The following is a 21,815-nucleotide window of genomic DNA, read 5'->3' on the forward strand; positions in this document are numbered from 1 at the left end:
AAGGGCACGAGTACAGTCCAGCGCAGCCTTCACATACTCAATACAAGCTTTGTGATTGGTTGGTTTGGTATCGGTGGGCAGAGCAGAGAGACGCGTTTTAATTTCGGTTGTTCAACGTTGGTGTTTAATAAATAATCACAGATATTAGATGCGTTTACTTCAATTATTTTTAAAATCAAGTAATCCATTCTACATTCAAAAATCTTTCACCTGTGATATGTAAGCATATTTACTATACAAAAATTGTAAGTGAACTATGAAGGCAAAAACATAAAATAATAAAATTAAAAATAATCGTTCATTATTTGCAATGGAGTTCAAATCTTCAATTAATTAGGATTTCGATTTTAGACTAAATAGCCCAGCCCCAGCCTGTATAAGTTAAAGGTAAGTTACAATGTCTTTAACTTGAAACTTGAGTGTGGCAAAAACAACATTAATAGCAAAATTCGTGTTACCAATTTAATATATATACATTTCTCTGATCGAATTATTCACAGAAAATTAAACTGGTGAAATGTATACTTTTAATATAATTATATTACAACATCTTTCATAATAAATAATATTTGACACAAAACTCTAAGACATTTATGACAACTATTGGTCACTACAGAATATGTAAATACATTAAACTACACAAAAATAAAATACAACATTTTGAGGTACATAGAGTACATTACATAATGAAAAAGTGGCAATTTTAACTAAAAACGTTAATATAAAGACAAAAAAACATTTGATCCATTTTATGCTATATACAACTCTCAATCTGAGTATGAATTATTCTCAATTGAATCCATAAATAAAACTTTGCATAGTGGGGAAAATAAGTATTAAACGAGTCACCATTTTTCTCAGAAAACATATTTCTAAAGGTGCTGTTGACTTGAACTTTTCACCAGATGTTGATAACAACCAAAGAAATAAATATATAAAACAAATCTAATCAGTCTACAAATTAGGCTGTGTGTAATAAAATGAAAAGAAGAAAAAAGTATTGAACACATGAAGGGAGATTTAAAATGGCAGTAAACGCCCAGACAGCAGCTGGAACCTCTTAGTAGATCTTCAGCAACCCTCTGCCTTATATCAGTGTAAATTAATATCAGCTGTTTCAGTCCAAAATCTACATAAGCAGGATGATGAAGATTAAACCAGGGTGGACATTTCAGCAAGACAAAGATCTAAAACAGTCGAGGAAACTCTCAAATGCTTTCAGAGAAAAAATAAATAAAATAAAGCTGTAGAATGGCCCAGACAATCACCTGATGTGAATTCAATAGAAAATACAAAACAAAAATCAGATTTGATAGACGAGACCCTCAGAACCATCAAGATTTTAACACTCTGTTTAAGTCTGTGAAACAAATCACACCTGAGCAATGCATGTGACTTCACTCTCCATACGAGAGGGGTCTTTAAGCTGCCAGGACAGTCAACAGCACCTTTAGTAATTTGTTATCTGATTAAAATATGACATGTTGAATACTTATTTTCCCCCACAGTTGAAGTCAAAATTATTAGCACCCCTTTGAATTTCTTTTTTTAAATATTTCCTAAATTATGTTTAAAAGAGCAAGGAAATTTTCACAGTATGTCTGATAATATTTTTTCTTCTGGAGAAGTCTTATTTGTTTTATTTCGGCTAGGTCAAAAGCAGTTTTTATTTCTCTTTTTTAAACAAATTAAGGTCAATATCATAAGCATTTATTTGTTTTGATAGTCTACAGAACAAACCATTGGGATACAATAACTTGCCATATTACCCTAACCTGTCTAGTTAAGCCTTTAAATGTCACTTTAAGCTGTAAAGAAGTTGAAAGAAATATCCATGTAGTCACTCTACAAATATTCTGTTTTCTAACTGTGTGTTATCTTATTGTAAGTTGTCCCTGTACTAAACGCCTTGACGTTGCGCCTTGACATTCTTGAGCACTGGATAAAATTGTTCTGCCTAACTGAGCTGAATATTTGCACGTATTCATAGCCCATGTAACCCTGAGTTACATGGGACTGAGGAATATCCCAGTCTTCTTTAGAAGAGAGCAATAAACTGTTGGATTCACATCTCTCAGTTGTTGTTGCCTTCCTGGAGCTCCAGCTTACTGAGGAAATACACAGACGGTCTGCAATTTATCCCAACAGAAGTGTCTTGAAAAATATCTAGTTAAATATTATTGACTGTCATCATGGCAAAGTTCAAATAAATCAAATATTAGAGATGAGTTATCAAAACTTGTTTAAAAATGTGTTAAAAAAAAATCTCTCCGTTAAACAGAATTTGGAGAAAAAAAATAAACGGGGGCGAATAATTCTGACTTCAACTATGTACACAAAAAGAGATATATTATAGCAGATGTCATGAATGAAGTATAATGAATCTTGTTACTGTTATCAGAGCTGATTTTAGAACTTTCTTATCAAAAAGCGTTTCACATTAGCCACACATTCAACAAACCCATCTCTGAGACATTTCTGACAGCTACAGGTCACTGCGACATCCATAGATGCATTAAACCCATAACTAGATAAGAATAAAACAGAATAGAGGCACATAAAATAGGCTACAAACTAATTTCTTTGCTCCCTAAACTGGGGAATTTGTGACATTTCCGGTGACATTATTTAAACTGTGAACCCTTTTTTTGTGCTGCTGTGCAAAACATAGCCTATTGTCTAAAGGTGCAACGGTTAGAACAATTCATTAAGAGGAAACAGAGGTTAAAACGGTATGAATCCAATTATAAAGTTTCACACTTTCAGACAAAAGCTGAAGGCTGACGCAACGAACGCTCGTACACTTTCAGCTGCTCTCGACAATTATGAAAATAACAGCGCTGTCGTCGACGTCCAGGCCGTATGGATTTCTCCCAACCTTTCGGTGACTCCAGGTAGAAGCGAGACACAGAAGCAGTATTTCGCTGAGAGGGAAACTTTATTGATCCACATCCAGAAATACATAGAGATTTATCGATTAGATGCCTGCAGAAGGAGCAGCTACCTACCTAACCACCCAATGCCTGAAATTTTGCTTTAAAAGATTATTAAGGAGTCGATTGCCACACAGAAAGAGAGTCATTTACAACAATCTAATCTTATTATTAATGAATTACTTGTCTATAAAAGAATAAAGCACTATAAATCAAAGAAGAAGGTTTCATCATTGTCCTTCCAGAGATTTTAAAGTCACCCAAACCAATTTGTGAAGAACTAATAGCGACGTGCTTAAGACAATCATGCAGAAACTCTTTTAATGAGCAGCAAACAATAAAAAGTTCACATTATGCACAACTCAACTCTGAAAATAGCTCAACGGTAGTGACAGAGGATAAATGATTTTAACAGGCAGCAGAAAAAAAAGGAAATAATTTTTAGATGGTTAGGAATTATTTAAAGAACAAAGCGTGAACTTGAACATCGGCGCTGAATTGAAGCGTAAAATACAAGGCAGGTACTGTAGGCTGTATCTCTTTATCTATCCTAAATTATCATGTCTTTCAAAGCCCATTCCCTGCTTCAGAAAGCCCCTCACATGTTTAGTCCTCTTTGGGATTTTTATATCAATATATAAAATTGCAAACACAAAGTTTTTACACAAGTTTGCAGTACAAAGACGAGGAGATAAAACGGAGTGTGGTTTTCATGCTCTCTGGTGGCTGGAGTTCAATCTTACAGGCTCTCATTAGAAGCAACAGAGTATTCTCTGCACAGATTTGTATTCTCGCAAAAAGAGATAGAAAGCCAAAGGGCAAACACGGGAGCACGGAGTCAAGCGGAGATCATGCTCTCAGCTGGGCTTGAAATAATACCATAGCATACAGATAAACACGGTTCAGACAAGAAATGCTCACAACATTACAATGCCTCTATTATGCGATTTTAAAGAAATGGAAGTTAAGATTGTCCCTTTTTCCTCCCTGCTATTGTCATCAGCCAGAGTCACATCACCCTGCAGCCTAAGACCGTTAACTTACTGAAGCTAAGCAGGGCAGAGACTGGTCAATACCTGGATGGGAGACCACATGGGAAAACTAGGTTGCTGTTGAAAGTTAGTGAGGCCAGCAGGGGGCGCTCAAACTGCAGTCTGTTTGAGTCCTAATGCCCCAGTATAGTGAAGGGGATACTATACTGTCAGTGAGTGCCGTCTTTCAGATGGGACGTTAAACTGAGGTCCTGACTCTCTGTGGTCCATGGCAATTCTTGTAAAGAGTAGAGTTGTGGCTAAATTCCCTCCATTGGCCCTTACTCATCATGGCCTCCTAATCCTTATCTACTGAATAGCTAAATTGTCATTTTAAAACAAAATTCAAACAAACAGACAAAGAGAACAACACAAACTAAATAAGGCTCGTTATTACAATCAAACTAAAACTGTGACTGTCCTGGGATTTTACATATTTTTAAAAAGAAACATCAGAATATCTGTTTTTTGGCATAAGCTGAGATCTTTTGCGCATTTACAATGTCCCCTGCTGCTGAAAATACTCAATCACTGGGGACTGAGATGGCTGGTGTGGAGAGGAAAGCGTTTCCTAAACCAGAGAGCAGTGTATACAGAGGTGGTCAATAGGGCTCTGCTCCAGGGGACTGGACAAACTTTAAGTGCTTTGCCAATTCTTTTAGATGGCAATAGGTTTTGGGGGGCTGAAAATGCATTCATTTGCAATGCAAACTTATGCAAACAGCAGTGGTGGACTGCAGGAGTGTAGTGCATGAGCGCATGCACATGTTTCTTTGCAAAGTGGCATCAGCATCTACAAAGCCTGGCATGCATAATATAGTGCTTTCAGTCATTTTTATGATTCTGTGTGGGCAGAAAACATTTGGACAACAGTAAGTATATCTACATACATTTCTAAGTTGCGTAATTACGTACACATTATTGTGATATGCTGATTTTTGTAAGTTTTCAACATATTGGTGTACATGTAATCTAGTTCACGGTCATCTATAAGCAAAGCCTTTCCAAAACACACATTATAAATTATTGCCATGTAAACATCCCTGTCTACTTTATGACTGGCCAAAAATGCTGTTTCAATTTAATCAGTTTTGTCATGTCACAATCATTCATTTTAGTTCACCTCACTCTGAATAAAATAAAAAACAAAGACAGCTTCGTCAACCTGTCATCAGCAATTCTGTAAGGTTAACACTGACTTTCACACTGTTTCTCTTAGTCATTCTCATCCCCTCCAAACATGCAGAGTGAAAATGTGAATTCTCTTTTGGCCGCATCAGCAGGGAGTTTCAACCAATATCAAAAGCAAGGCACGACTCGTTTATTTACAAAAGCCTCTATTATTTTAGCTTCACCCCCAGAGTAATCGAGGGAAACATTAGAGAGAATAAGAGATGTGCCGACGCTAGGACTGAAACACATCTGTCAGCTGCATCTTTCGGATGTGGACACAACATTAAAACTCTATCAGAATTTCAGTCAGTTTTCCCCGAGCTAGAGAATGCGTTTGGATTATGCTAACATTGAGATAGGCTTTTCTGTAACTGCAAAACAAACAATGTAGAGAGAGAAGGGGAATGAAAAAAACGACTGTGCTCCTTTACTGTGTCATTGTGTCTTATCCATCTTAAGGAGTTCAGAATGTTAAATATATCCAAATATACTTCATTTATACATTTCCAAGAATTTCTGTAGCTAAAAATGTACAGGGAAGCCACAGCAAAGCCAAGGCCACAGGTTCAATGAGATATATACACACACAGACTTTTAATTTCAGTCAGCCGGCCCCAGGGCTTATGATGAATAGTCATCCCATACAAAATCGCTGCGTTTAAGATGTGATTTCTTAAAAAAAAAAAAAAAACAATCTTCATTGTCTGGCTGAGATATGATACAAAGTGGTTCTCAGACCAAACAAGAAGCACTGCATTAAATAACACCATGTTTTTAACACCATGTCCTTAAAATATGGTAGTTAATTTTACCACCTGTTTTTCAATGGAGTTTCTGCGCTCGCTTGCTGCTCATGGCGCTTGTGTTTAAACGGTTTTTAATCTCTCAGCCAAATGAATGCTTAAGTCTATTTAACTGAAAGTGTTTGAATTACATTATTTCAGGGATGTCAAACTCAATTCCTGGAGGGCCGCAGCACGGCACAGTTTAGTTCCAACCCTAATTAAACACAGCTGATCAAACTAATTAAGTCCTTCAGGCTTGTTTGAAACCTACAAGTAAGTTCCATCCATCTACAGAGATATCTTTTTACAGTATTTCAGTCTACAGTATTTCTCTGTTGCAATCGGGATATCACATTAATTAACCCCGAAAAAAATCAGACTGCAATATATATATATATATATATATATATATATATATATATATATATATATATATATATATATATATATATATATATATATATATATATATATATATACACCCACTTTAACAGACCCTTGGACCAGTTTTGCATCAGAAACTTTCTTGCAATCACTCCATATCTAAAAAATAAATAAATACATTTATGAAGCAAGTTTCACACAGGTGAATGGGCTTGACAAACCACCTGTAGAAAGACTCTTCTATATTTAAAATATATATATATACATTTCCCCATGCTTACCCTATATTACCCTGTAAGATCTCTTCGCTCTATGGATCGTCTCTATTTGCAAGTTCCTAGATCACGCTTAAAATGTCGAGGTGATAGAGCTTTCTCAGTAGCAGCTCCAAGACTGTGGAACGCTCTCCCACTCTCTGTAAGAACAGCTCAAACTTTTAAGTCTTTACAGAGGTCACTGAAAACACACTTATTTTCTTTAGCTTTTAATCATGTGATGAGAGTTTATGTATTTTGGTTTTATGTATATTTTACAAGCTTTTTTATTTGATTTTATGTACAGCACTTTGGTAATCCATTGTGATTTGTGAAAGGGCTATAGAAATAAAGTGAGTTGAGTTGAGAGTAGTGCTTAAATCTCTGAGCATTTACGGTTTCTTTGTATAATTACCACTTGTATGTATTGCCTATTTGCTAAATCACTGAATGCCTCCTCAATTGTAAGCTAGAACTTGACTTCTAAAAGATCATTTGGTATTAGAAGTGGTTTATATGAAAGACAAAGGCCTCTATATTACGCTTATTTTACCAAAATAACATATGATCATGCCTTGATTTTTAATCTCTGGTATAGAATATAAAGTAATGCTGCAGTGGTAAAAGAATTAATATTGCGTTTGACTCCCATGAGCTTGAAGGACTGCATCCATACATCTCTGTAACGACTCAAATCACTTATTAATAAAGTCATCTGGAATGGCAAAGAAAGCTTTCTTGCAGGACTCCCAGAGATCATCAATATTCTTTGAATTCATCTTTATTGCATCCTCCATCTGACCCCAGACATGCTCAATAATGTTTATGTCTGGAAACTGCTCTAGCCAATCCTGGAGCACCTTCACCTTCTTTGCTTTCAGGAACTTTGATGTGGAGGCTGAAGTATGAGAAGGAGCGCTATCCTGCTGAAGAATTTGCCCTGTACTGTGGTTTGTAATGTAATGGGCAGCACAAATGTCTTGATGCCTCAGGCTGTTGATGTTGCCATCCACTCTGCAGATCTCTCGCACAAACCCATACTGAACGTAACTCCAAACCATGATTTTTCCTTCACCAAACTTCCATGCGGTTTATGCGGGTTCCAATAGGTCTTCTGCAGTATTTGTGATAATTGGGATTCATTTCAACAGATGATTCATGAGAAAAATGTTCCGTCTGCCACTTTTTCAAATGATCAACTAGAAACCAAGTTGCTATTTGTTGGTTGTACAACTTGGATTGACGACAAGACTTTTGTCAGGGGGTGTAGTTGCATATCATCCTTTCATAACAAACCAAACATCAATATAAAGCACATTATAAAGCATATTTAATAATCTTTTACATGATGCTGACTGGTCTTTTTTGGCAAGCATAAGAGAATTTTTTGCAAAACTTTTTGAACGTACCTTCTACTCTTCAAGAATCGTGAATATACTTAGGAAAGGGTAAATGAATAAATAATCAACACTGTACAGTAAATACACCAAACACCATCAAGAAGGGCTGACAAATATCAAGATATGTTTTGAACCCACCCTAGCCTACAGTACACTTCAAGTTACAGAAACTTAAGAAGTTTATGAAGCCGCTAATTAGCAGGCGTGTTTTTGAAACGACAGACCCCAGAGACGGCACAACGGCACCCGCCATAGCCACCGCACACTCAATGGCAGCAAACGAAAACCTCCTGCAGGCCTCCAGTGCTGTTGTTCCTCACTCTGCTTGCTGGACTGAGGGTAAACACCGAGTTTTTTGAGATGAAAAAGCAGCAAGTCTTTTATTTCATTTTTAAAACACCCCTCTGGAGGCTGACGTAGTTGTCCTGTTTTTTAAAACATCGAATGGAAGTTCAGAGGAAGTTCATTTTTGAGTGCTGCAGCTTTTAAGAAGAATATCCGTGTCTTTTTATTTGACTTTTTTCTTCATTTCTCTTTCATCTGGACGTTTGTCCATAGAGGTCAAACCTAAAAGTGGTCAAGCAGAGACTGTTTCTCTAAAAAACAGAATCCTTCTTTAATAGTGTGTGTAGCGATCAAAGCACAATCCCACAGTCACAGCGGGAATACTGGCTCTCGGCTTCAGCTCGTATAATCTTATAAAAATGGCTTCTGACTTCTCCTCATTTGTTATGATGCCCTGGGATCTCAGATTAATAGTAGTGAATTGATTTATTTGGTTCTTGTAAATCAAGCTGTTGGCATATGAGTGAGTGACATACATGTTATCAACATTCTAAACATACTGGCTGTTAGGGATGCAACAATACAGTTAGCCCACGGTTCAATACATACCTCGGTTTAACATGGTTTTCGGTTCGGTTCTATTGGCTTGACATGTAATTTTTTTTATGCTATAGGCAATAGAAACAGTAAGAGGTTAAGTCAAATAAAAAACGATTTATTGCAATACTCATTTTGTTTTACTTAAAAGCCAAGAAAAGTACACTAGTTCCTACTGTATTGTATATATAAAAAAAAAAATGAGCACTGAAATCTCAGCTGCTCTATAAGATCATGACTTCATGCACACAGAGCAGTGATACACATCAATACACACAATAATATTAGGCTCTGTTCATTTAATTTGACCTGACTGTAATTAGTCTGATGAACGAGTCCGGTGCCAGGAAGATCTCATTAACCTTGTATTCCCCCATTTCCCTCAGTTGGCGGCTGCCAGCGCAGTAACCTGGACTGCGCCAATGCAGATGGGAGGGGTCATCTGCTGGTCGCTCATGTACAAACTGGGGAACACATAAAATCCTACACTTTGAAAATAAACATACATGTGAAGTTAATAAAGATAAATTGGCCATTTCAAATAAACATATTTGTACTTAAGTAATCATAAATAAACCATCCAAAAAATGCGTGACTGTAGTCTGTAACGCGAATCGAGTGCTTTTATAAAATGACAAAAGCCCACATCTCCAATCACTGAAAACGGCTGCAAATCTTTAGCAATAAACACCCGCACTGCCTTTGTTATTTTTACGTGTCTCTCGGGGCCAGTTGGATATGTTTGCTTGAAAGATTCAGAGAGGGATTGTTGCTATTTGAAGGACTTTATTACCTTCTCTGCTATCCTGCCTTCAGACAGTGATATTGCTGGGTGATGGCGCTGCAGATGTGCAGTCATGCTTATACGTGTAAAACAATGCTTGCACAGTTATTTTTTTGTTCTTTTATTTTTCGTTCTTTTATTGGCATTATACTTACCGGCAAAACTGAAATGTCCTCACACCACAGATTAGAAAGACGCAAGCGCATTACTGTAGCCTCACTTCGCCGGCGCTTCCATGTACTGTTTTTTTTTTTTTTTCAAACACAAGTAATTTCAACTTAAATGAGCATAAAAAGTTAGAAAAAGTTGACTGCTAACATTATAACATTTGATGTGTGCATTTTTAAAGTGACACCTCTTAATGTTATCAAATGATATCAATATGTGTCAGTTATACAGTGAAGAAACGGCTAATGAGATTTGATAACTTGAATCTATTTTGTTATAATAGCTAATAATTTTAATAAGCTGAACTGTTTGCTAATGTATTTGCTGTTAATGTATACTATTTGTTTTGTAAATAATAATAAAACATTAACATTTGCCAATCTGCAAAACATCTATTAAAAGCAAATTTTGATGTTAAATAAACATTTATACATTGATGCTGTGCTTTCATCTGAAAAAAAAAACATTTATTACCGCATTTGCTTATCTCCAAAACATCTATTAGAAGTTAATTTTTGCATGTTAAATAGACGTTTAGACATCATTATTGTGTTTACATCTGAAAGATATTTATTATGGCATTGGCTTATCTGCAAAACATCTATTAGATGTCAATCTATGGAAGTTTAATAGTCGTTCAGACATCAACATTGTGTTTACATCTGAAAGATATGTATTAGACCAGTGGTTCTCAAACTGTGGTACGTGTACCACTAGTGGTACACAGGCTTCCTTTAGTGGTACGCGAAGGAATGAAATATGTCATGTACATGCTACACACATTTAAAAAAATGTCAAAAATTATGGATATAATATGCTACATATGACATTTAGCCTATATTTCTGAAGTAATCTGCCACGTTTTTTGAACTGCGCAGAGTTGTAGCTGCTTTATTGGGCCCACTGCCCTACTGTATTTCAATACTGCTCACTTTGGTGGTACTTGGAGAGACAATTTTTTTCTGAGGTGGTACTTGAAGAAAAAAGTTTGAGAACCACTGTATTAGACCATTTGCTTATCTGCAAAACATCTATTAGAAGTCAATTTTTGGATCCTAAATAGACATTTATACATCAACATTGTGTTTACATCTTAAAGACATTAGAGCATTTGCTTATCTGCAAAACATCAATTAGATGTAAATTTTTGGATAATAAATAGACATTTATACATCAACATTGTGTTTACCTCTTGAAGATATTAGAGCATTTGCTTATCTGCAAAACATCTATTAGAAGTAAATTTTTGCATGTTAAATAGACGTTTAGACATCATTATTGTGTTTACATCTGAAAGACATTTATTATGGCATTGGCTTGTCTGCAAAACATCTATTAGATGTCAATTTTTGGATCCTAAATTGACATTTATACATCAACATTGTTTACATCTTGAAGACATTAGAGCAGTGGTTCTCAAACTTTGGTACGTGTACCACTAGTGGTACGCAGGCTTCCTTCTAGTGGTACGTGGAGGAATCGCTAAATAATTAAAGTAAAAAAAAAAAACTAAAAAAAAAAAACACTTTTAACCCTTTAACGTGTACAATTAGACTGATGTGATTAGTGAATTGATTTTAAAAAGCTAAACCTTTTATTTTATTTACAATTTTCTAATGTTTGTTATGTATTCTATCATGTGAAGCTAATTTCCTCCCCATATTTGTAATGGTTGTTGGGGGCGTATCCCATATTTTTATATCCCAATGCTGACAGGTCATTAAGGTGGTACTTGGAGCAACATATTTTTTTTCTGAGGTGGTACTTGGTGAAAAAAGTTGGAGAACCACTGCATTAGAGCATTTGCTTCTCTGCAAAACATCTATTCGATGTCAATTTTTGGATGTTAAATAGATGTTTAAAAATTCGAATTTTCATCCAGCAGACATTTTAAAGACATGTATCAGACCTTTGGACATAACAGATGCTTTCAATTGCAAACAATTTTTAAAATACATTTTTTCAAAAGTGAAAATCTTTCTAAGACATTGAAAAGAGACAAAAACCAATGCAATCTAACCTAACTAGACTTTAGGAAACTTAAAGAAACCTGTCATTGGATACATAGATGAACAAAGCTGCGCTTACATGTTTGTTTGTTTGTTTGTTTGTTTTTGTGCAATTGTGTTGATAGAGCTTTGTATGGGTCCAGTTGAACCTCTAAAGCCACATGAAATGTATTGGTCATGTTTTTGGTTCTATGAACATCTTGTCTATGGAGGATGAGAGAGCTCTCGTATTTCATCTAAAATATCATAATTCATATTCTGAGAATGAGCAAAGGTCTCAGGGGATCTGAACTACATAAGGGTGAGTAATTAATAACAGAATTAGTTTAATTGACCATTCCTTTAATGACTAACTAAAAAGAGCATTTCTAGATTACAATATCCACGAATGTTTCTAAAACTCATGAATATATCATTTATCAGCCAGCTCAGCCTGGACGTATATGTCAATAGCTGGTCGGTTTTACAAATCCCTTCACTTTGTTTCCATTAGCGTGGAAGAATAAGTCTATGATCTTATTCCGTCAATATAAAGTGGTTCCCCTTCATCTGCATTAACATACTCATTGGCTGACCGTACAGCTCTCTAGTTAAAAAACAAATGACAGCGCCCGACAGGAGAAGAAAGAAAGAAGGTTGCAATCAGAGAAGTCGATATCTGGAGATATTGTTCAGTGGCAGATAATGAGATTTTCATGACATGATGGGGGAGTTATTGAATTTAGCGAGACAGGAACATGCGTTTGATGATGGTCGATATGTCCGGGATAAATCTGAGGATCAAACACATTGTTGGGTCATTTAACCTTTTAACCTCACCTAGTCGATGTTGCAGGCGTGTCTCATCAAATTAGCTTTCAGATTTCGCCCACTCGTCCATTGGTTTGGCTTTGAGTGATGAAGGAGATCAAAGTGGTCTAATGAAGAAGGTCTAGAGGCTGTAGATATTGACTCTGGTGCCAATGGCTGTTTCTGCATTTGAAAACCCTAAGAATGAGAAAATGAAAGCGGTTAATTGACAATTATGAGCTGATAGCACTGGTAAAGCCTGTGCTAGAACACAGAATGATGGAACATTATCCTTAAAAACGATTAAAAAAAAAGTGAAAAGTCGGATGACAAGTTAGTTTATTAAAACACAAAGCATCTAGGCATCTGCCATCTCAGATTAGCTTTGTCATTTATTCAACTAATCAGACAGAATGGGAACTACATGTTCAATATATCATTTCAATTAAACATGCAAACCTTACGGAATAAAGTTGACTTATTGCAAACTTATAATTAAATTCCTCCAACCAAATCTAATTAACTTTTAATAAGTCTACTAGCCTAAATGGATAAGTATAGTTTGTGTAATTCTCATACCACCAAGTGATCTTGCAAACATAATTAAATGAGCTTTTAAGTATAGTACATTGACGTCCAATTTTTCCACAGCGCAAGTTCTGGAAACATTTTTCCCATCCATTTTTTTTTTCCCAATGGGGCTTTCATTTTAACTTTTATACACCATGAAGCAAACCATTCAATCATTCATTTTCTTGTCGGCTTAGTCCCTGTATTAATCAGGGGTCGCCACAGCAGAATGAACCGCCAACTTATTTTACGCAGCGGATGCCCTTGCAGCCGCAACCCATCTCTGGGAAACATACACACACACACACACACTGAACAATTTAGCCTACCCAATTCATCTGTACTGCACAATTCTGGAATAACTACATCGGTCTACTACTATAATAGGGCTGCTCGATTATGGGAAAAATCATAATCACGATTTATTTTGGTCGTAATTGTAATCACGATTATTTAAAACGATTATCAGTTAAAGTCAAAATTATTTTCCCTCCTGTGAATTTATTTTTATATATAAATATTCCCGAATGATGTTTAACAGAGGAATTTTTTACAGTATTTCCAATAATCTTTTTTTCTTCTAGAGAAAGGCTTATTTTTTTTATTTCAACTAGAATAAAAGCAGGTTTAAATATTTTGAAACCGATTTTAATAGCTCGATATTATTAGCCCCTTTAAGCAATATATATACGTTTGATTGTCTGCAGAAGAAACTACTGTTATACAATGACTTGCCTAATGTCACTTTAAGCTGAACACTAGTACCTTGAAAAATGTCTAGTAAAATATAATGTGCTGTCATCATAGCAAAGATAAAAGAAATCAGTTATTAGAAATGAGTTATTAAATCTGTCATGTTTAAACTGTGCTTTAAGCATCTTCACTGTATTTTTTTTTATTTATTTTATTATTGATTAATAATAAAAATAGTCGGCAGCAGCAGGAATATCGCACACTGTCACGAATAGTGCGGCTCTGATATGGTTTCTCTTTCTCGTGTCTTTTGATTCTTAATTTGTTAGTTTATTACACAAATGAGGGTTAATATGAATAATCACTAAACACCGCGCTCTGACACAAATGTGCATGTATTTGACCATGACCATTAAAAAGCGCTCTCATTAAGATCGCGTTAGATGTGCGTGTGTGTGCGCTCTGCTGCAAACACACACACACGCTACCTGTCCGAGGCTAAGCACGGCGAGCACAGAACAGCACGTAGTACTTTGTGCTTTTAAAAATATGAATGATGAGCAAAATGATGAGCAAAAGTTCCATTACAGCACATGCGTTTAGTCATTTTCACATGGAACTGAGCTTTGCAGAGCAACACGTGTACAACTGGGGGACGGTATGTGATGGAAAAATCGTTGATCTCGATTAATGGTTTTTCATAATCGTTAAAAGCCAAAATCGAAATTGGATTTTCGATTAATTACACAGCCCTATACTAATATTGCTACTGCCATATAAATTTCGTATCCATCACCTGCACTCAACAGCACCACTGGGTTGTAACTATGTTGCCAGGTTGAGGTAATAAAGGATGAGATTTAAATATTTCACCAATTGTGTGAGGTGATGAGCTTTATACAAAATTTGGCAACTTGACAAACAAGGACAAAAATGATTTTTTTGTAAATACTGTAGATCAGGCAATTCAATTTATGGGAGTTTCCCTGCAGAAATAGCAAAACGAGAGGGTGGCGGGAGACGGGTGTTAAAAATACAGGAGACTCCCTGGATAAACTGTTGGCATGCAGGTAGGCAAACCAACCAGGTATGAAGTGAAATCACAACATTAAATCTTCGGTTTGAAGCATATAAAAATGCAATGGTACAAGACTGTGAACTTACTGAGGGACAGAACTACTGTACAATCCCATAAAGCATTGTTAATGACAGTCAACAAAATGACAGGGAATATCATTCATCAATTTTCCTTAGGCTTAGTCCCCTATTTATCATGGGTCGTCACAGCGGAATGGACCAGCATATGTTTTAAGCAGCAGATGCCCTTTCAGCCACAAACCAGTAGTGGGAAACACTCTCGCATTCACACAAGCACACATACACTAAGGCCACATACACTAACAGTGGAAATACAACACATGTAGGCTATGAATATGTTCATGACATGAACAACCATATTTTGGTTTTTGTTAACTGTCTCAGGAGATCACTGTGTTTATGTACCATTTCAAGACAAATACAAAATTGTCATATTCACATTGTGTTATATAGATATTGTGTTATATACATGATTTATCCATCAATACCAGATTCAAAAGAAAATATCAACATCAGATTATATGAGAAATACACTACAATAAGTAACCTTGGATGATTAACAGATGAACTGTTAATGTCAAATTAGCAACAAAAAGGAGGAAGGCTGTCGCTAGGTCACTACTTTTTGTTTGCCAATTCGAGTCACAAAGTAGGATAAAAACATATCGACTTACCAACTAAATGCAGCACTTTAACTCACTTAATCTTAAGTGATTCAAGGGCACAAGGGTCAAAGCAGACTCCATGAGCTTTAATTGACAGTCAGCAGAGATGTTCATGCATCCGCTTCTTAAACTTTAAGCCCAACATATTGAAAAGCACTGAAGTCTGAATGGTTACCAAATTAGGAAGCCACTTTAGTCTCTTTACCTATATCCCACAGAGAGAAACATGTACACAGACACAGGGATAAAAGATCTCTGTGACTCTCCCTGACTTCCATATCCCACAATACATCAGTAAAATTGATTGCCAGTATAATGTGTTTAACTAGCTTGACCCCTCCCATCTGCATTGGCGCAGTCCAGGTTACTGCGCTGGCAGCCGCCAACTGAGGGAAATGGGGGAATACAAGGTTAATGAGATCTTCCTGGCACCGGACTCGTTCATCAGACTAATTACAGTCAGGTCAAATTAAATGAACAGAGCCTAATATTATCGTGTGTATTGATGTGTATCACTGCTCTGTGTGCATGAAGTCATGATCTTATACAGCAGCTGGTTAAAACCTACTGGCAACATGCTACCAACGTGATAAAATCTTAACAACACACAACAAAATGACACTGAAAACAAGTAATGTACTAAAACATGATAGCAACTTCATGCTAATAATAATAATGTGTTAAAATATTGTAGCAGTATACAAAAACATGATATCAACATAATGAGACACACAGCAATGTTATCTCACAACCAGTCATGCCAAGAACATGGTCAAGATGGTAATAAATGTAAAACATACAAAGTGCTACTAGTCATGCAAACAATGTGCTAATCACTCTTACAAATAGTTTAGCATGTTGTTACAGATTATCATCACAACAACAACATGATGAACATGTCAACAAGATGTTCAAACATGCTGGTAATTTTGCAAATTTTAGAAAATGCTAAAACATGTTAAAGCTTGCTAAAACCTTTTGTCAAACAAATGGCAACAATGTTAAACTGCAAACATGTTAGCAACCTATTAAACATCAATACTGTGCTAAATCATGCTAGCAACATGATGAGATACACAAATGTAATCAGACAATCAGTCATGTTAACAACATGGTCTAAGATGCTAATAATGCTATTAATGTAAAACAACTTGCTAATAGTTATGCAAACATGTTAATTACTGCTACAAACATGCTAGCTTATGATGGCACCATTAAAAATAAAACCAGCAATGTGGTAAACATGTCAACAACAAGCTAAAACATGTTGATAACGTGCTAATTTTAGAAACATATGCTTGCAAAATGTTAAATCTAGATACCACAACAGTAAAGCTTGCGAAAACGTAGACCTGCTAAAAGCCAGCAACCAGTAGTTTCTCTGCAAACACTTTAGCAACATATTAAACATTAACAGTGTTTTTAATCATGTTAGCAACATAAGATACACAGCAATGTAATCCCACAATCAATCATGCTAACAGGTCAAAGATGCTAATAATGTTATTAATGTAAAACATACAAATTTCTATTGGTCATGCAAACAACCTGCTAATAACTGCTTCAAATATGTTAGACTGAATGTGCGAAAATTATGCTTTCTCATTAATAATATAATCTCAGAAAAGTATTAGTTGGAAATTCTAAATAGTAAAATCATAATAGCAGTCAACAATCATCCAAGTACAGCATTGTTCAGTCAAATAAATAGTGCTAATGTTATTTTAAAGTCATACCTACATGTGATTTCAGACCCTGTATTCAAAGTACCATGGTAAACAATGTATGGAGCTGAACGAAAGTGTGAATATAAAACCAACTTTGCCTCTATTAAATTATGCTGGTAATATGTAGAGACACACTTGCATAATGTTAAATTATAGAGGTAAAGTTAGTTTTATTTTCACACATTCTTTCATTTAGAAGTCTCTATATTGTTTACCATGTTACTTTGAATATTCAATCGGAATTAGCATGCAAGTGTGGCTTGAAAACAACATTAACACTGTTTATTTGACTGTGAACAATGTTGTACTGTGATAGTCACTGGCTGCTAATATGATTTCGCTATTTAGAGTTTGCAAATAATACTTTATGAAATTATATTATTAATGGGAAAGTCTAAATGTGTGAATATAAAACCAACTTTACCTCTTTCTAAATGAACGAATGTGTGAATATAAAACTAACTTTACCTCTATTGTTAAATCAACGCACCGTAATGTTAAAGCATGCTAAAGCTGGCTAAAACAGTGTTAAACTTTTTTAACAATTTCTTAAACTGCAAACTGGTTATCAACATATTAAAACATTAAGCGTGTTCAATCTTGCAAGCAACATTGTAAATATGTAAGCGATGTGTTAACAACAAGCTACCACTGTTAAATCGTGGTATCAACATGCTGAAACATTATGATAAGTTTGTTAAATCATGCTAACAACATGCTAAATATGTTAGCAATATATTAACAACAAGCTACCACTGTTAAATCCTGGTATCAACATGCTGAAACATTATGATAAGTTTGTTAAATCATACTAACAACATGCTAAATATGTTAGCAATATATTAACAACAAGCTACCACTGTTAAATCCTGGTATCAACATGCTGAAACATTATGATAAGTTTGTTAAATCATGCTAACAACATGCTAAATATGTTAGCAATATATTAACAACAAGCTACCACTGTTAAATTGTGGTATCAACATGCTGAAACATTATGATAAGTTTGTTAAATCATGCTAACAACATGCTAAATATGTTAGCAATATATTAACAACAAGCTACCACTGTTAAATAGTGGTATCGACATGCTGAAACATTATAAGTTTGTAAAATCATGCTAACAACATGCTAAATATGTTAGCAATATATTAACAACAAGCTACCACTGTTAAATAGTGGTATCGACATGCTGAAACATTATAAGTTTGTAAAATCATGCTAACAACATGCTAAATATGTTAGCAATATATTAACAACAAGCTAACATTGTTAAATCTTGGTATCAACGTGTGAAAACAGTATGATAAGTTTGTTAAACCATGCTACCAACATGGTAAATATGTTAGCAATATGTTAACAACAAGCTAGTTAAATATTGGTATCAACATGCTAAAACAATATACTATCATGCTATAAACATGCTAGTGAATTGTTGAAATAAAACATGTAGGCTATGAATATGTTCATGACATGAACAACCATTTTTGTTGTTGTCTACTGTCTAAGGTGATCACTGTGTTTAAGTACCATTTCAAGATAAATCAAATTTAAACAATATCCCATATCATCTTTTCATAACAAACTAAAACAACCACACACATGTTCCATTAAACGCTTTATTAATAAACAAACCATTGAAAGATTGCACACACTCACCAGCATCCACTCCTCAGAACCAAACCTGTTCTGACTGCAGCCTAGGAGATTTATACAACATTTGCCCACCATCCATTCAGAGCGGCCATGTTGTGTGTGACATCATCAGGGTCACGACCTCATGGCTGGTGTTAAAACTCACTGTTTTGTTGTTTATATTCATATTGGTTGCTTGTTGTTTTGTATTTTGCGTTCTGCATGTCTTCTTATTAGCTTCCATTAATTAATATTTTGTTTAATGTCTTTTATATGTATATTTGTCTATGTTACCATATCAAACTCTAAAATGGTATAATCCGTGGGTGGGGCCAATGATATAAAATGGCTCCCAAACACTCACTGTTAATGGGTAGTTGTGGGAGTGAGTAGTGTTTATTGTGTGGCAGTATACTTGCGAGATACTGTGGGTTTTGTTCAGGTTATTTGATTTAGCTGCACAAGAGTGTAATTATCTTTGTAAATATTTTGTAGTTTATTTTTCTACATTGTTATTTTGTCACTTTTTTTATCTTATTTGCTGGAATTTATTTCACGTTTGTGTCAAATAAATCCCCCTTCACCTTCGTCAACGGTTAGCAACAGTCACTTGCCTCCCGTTCGCTGGTTCAATCCTAACAATTTTTTTTATGTTGTTGTTCTTTTTTTGTGTGTGTTGCTCAAGTGTATTCTCACAAAAATATTTAGCAGTAGGAACTTTTTTTTTTTTTTTTAAGTTTACAACAGTAAAAGAAGAAACAAAAACTAATTTTGATAAGCCTAAAGTTAATCTTTTAAAATATTTGTTTTATTTTTTAAATGTATTGTTTAAGTTTTATTTTCATTTATAAATAAGATTATTTTATAGACTGCAATTTTAGTCTAATTTTATTTTAGGTTTTCTGCCCTTATTTTAATTTTTAGAATTAAAAATATGATTAAATACAATATTTTCTAATGTTTTAATTACAAAAAAAATCTCATTTCTAATTAATTTCTAAAAATCCTCTAAATACCAAAAATATTCCATTTGAATGATTGAAATAACTACATTATGTTTTGTGCTGTTGTAAACCATATTAATATTGAATTAATAATGATTTGTTAAAAATGCATTTATTAAATAGTAAATGTAAACCATACTCGTATTTTTGTGAAACCGGATTTGACCAATACAAAAAAAAAAAAAAAAAAACATAAAATAAATGATGATTTAAAAACTACTATACAACTAATAATAAATCTTCTTCAAAATTTGATATACAACCGTTTGAAAATCTGGAGTCTGAAAATTAAAGACTGAAGAAAATTGTTATTATTATTAATATTGCAATGATTTTTGCTCTAAGGGAAAAATTGAATATTTTGACTCATGCAATGTTATTTATTTAACTTTTTTACTTAACTTTTTCTATTCCCACAAATACACCAGAAAAATAAGACTATGCGAGTGGTTCTCTGAATGTTGTATGATCCATGTCCTTGTCTGCATTTCCGCTTATCCATTTCTAACAATGCAGTTTGTCTTTATTTGACCATCACTTTGCATCCGATTCAGTATTTGTGAATGGGATTACAGGAATAAACACAATGCTGGATGCTGTTTGTCCACTGCATTACCGCTCAAACAAGCTCATATATACATGCAAACACCAGTGGATGCCTAAACATGTAGCTAAGGATTACTTTATCTAAACATGCACATCAACAAACCCCCAATGACATATAAAGGCACGAGTAGATCTGTGAAGAACACCAGGTGGAGAAGAAGCAACACAACTCGGGGGAAATATATATGCATAAACGCACAGGAACCTCACACATTCAGAACACACATAAGTATTTCAGCTCACCTGTGTGCATTATACGTGTCGTGCATTTCAGTTGACAAATGCTTTGCTCCTATTCACTGCATTTGCTTCTACTATCGTAAATCTTGACTTAATTACACCCTGCATCATATTAGCTGAATGAAATTCAATACTTGCTCCTTTCTTAGGGGTTCTAGCTTATAAAAATAGTGCTCTAGTAGTCAGTTTTTCCGCAAAATATGCATTTTACCCTTTTTTTTTTTTTTGCTTTGCTTTCAACTTCCATTTGTAAAGCAGATAAAGTCAAGTATTAATTGACTTTAAAAACCTGCCGAAAACCTGCTGTGATTATCTAGTTTCAGGTTACACAATTTCTCAACCAATTTCCATATGTACTGTGAGTCATTTTTTTATTTTTATTTTGTTTATTTCCAATTAATAATTTGATTCTGTTGTTGCTCATTGATTTACTGATTGTGTTCACCTGTGCCTTGCTTGGTTTGTCATTTTGCCACCATTTTTAGCTCTCGGCTTGGTTATATGATGTTGATTCTTCAAAACAACCGTTTGTCATTAAAATGACAATTTAAGTGCTTTTGTTATTTTGGTAAGTTCTTTAATGCATTTACAGCAGTGACTAAAGTAAATAAATAAACAAATGAATGAATGAATAATAAAAAAATAAATAAGTAAATAAATAAATAAACAAACATGAATGTGCTTTCTTTAACTAATAAACTAACTAACTAACTAAATACATATATGAATGATTGAATGAATGAATGAATGAATGAATGAAGATGCATTCTTTAACTAACTGAATGAATGAATGAATGAATGAATGAATGAACATGAAAATGCATTCTTTAACTATTTACCTAAATAAATGAATGAATAAATAAACATGAAGGTGCATTCTTTAACTAACTGAATGAATGAATGAATGAATGAATAAACACGAAGATGCATTATTTAACTATTTGACTAACTAAATAAAACAATGAATTAATAAATAAATAAACAC

At 34.5% G+C, this 21,815-nt stretch overlaps 1 long non-coding RNA gene across 1 annotated transcript; it reads right to left on the reverse strand.

Annotated features, from left to right (window-relative positions):
• Positions 1-6,843: 6,843 nt before the first annotated feature.
• On the reverse strand, positions 6,844-19,037 carry LOC141378799 (uncharacterized). Its single transcript, XR_012394253.1, has 3 exons — positions 19,005-19,037; positions 12,623-12,790; positions 6,844-9,306 (listed from the first exon to the last, which is right to left on the reverse strand). It is a non-coding gene; the product is annotated as an uncharacterized lncRNA (long non-coding RNA).
• Between the last annotated feature and the right edge of the window lie 2,778 nt (positions 19,038-21,815).

This window comes from Danio rerio, chromosome 18 (genome assembly GCF_049306965.1).
Source record: "Danio rerio strain Tuebingen ecotype United States chromosome 18, GRCz12tu, whole genome shotgun sequence".
Classification (NCBI taxonomy): domain Eukaryota; kingdom Metazoa; phylum Chordata; class Actinopteri; order Cypriniformes; family Danionidae; genus Danio; species Danio rerio.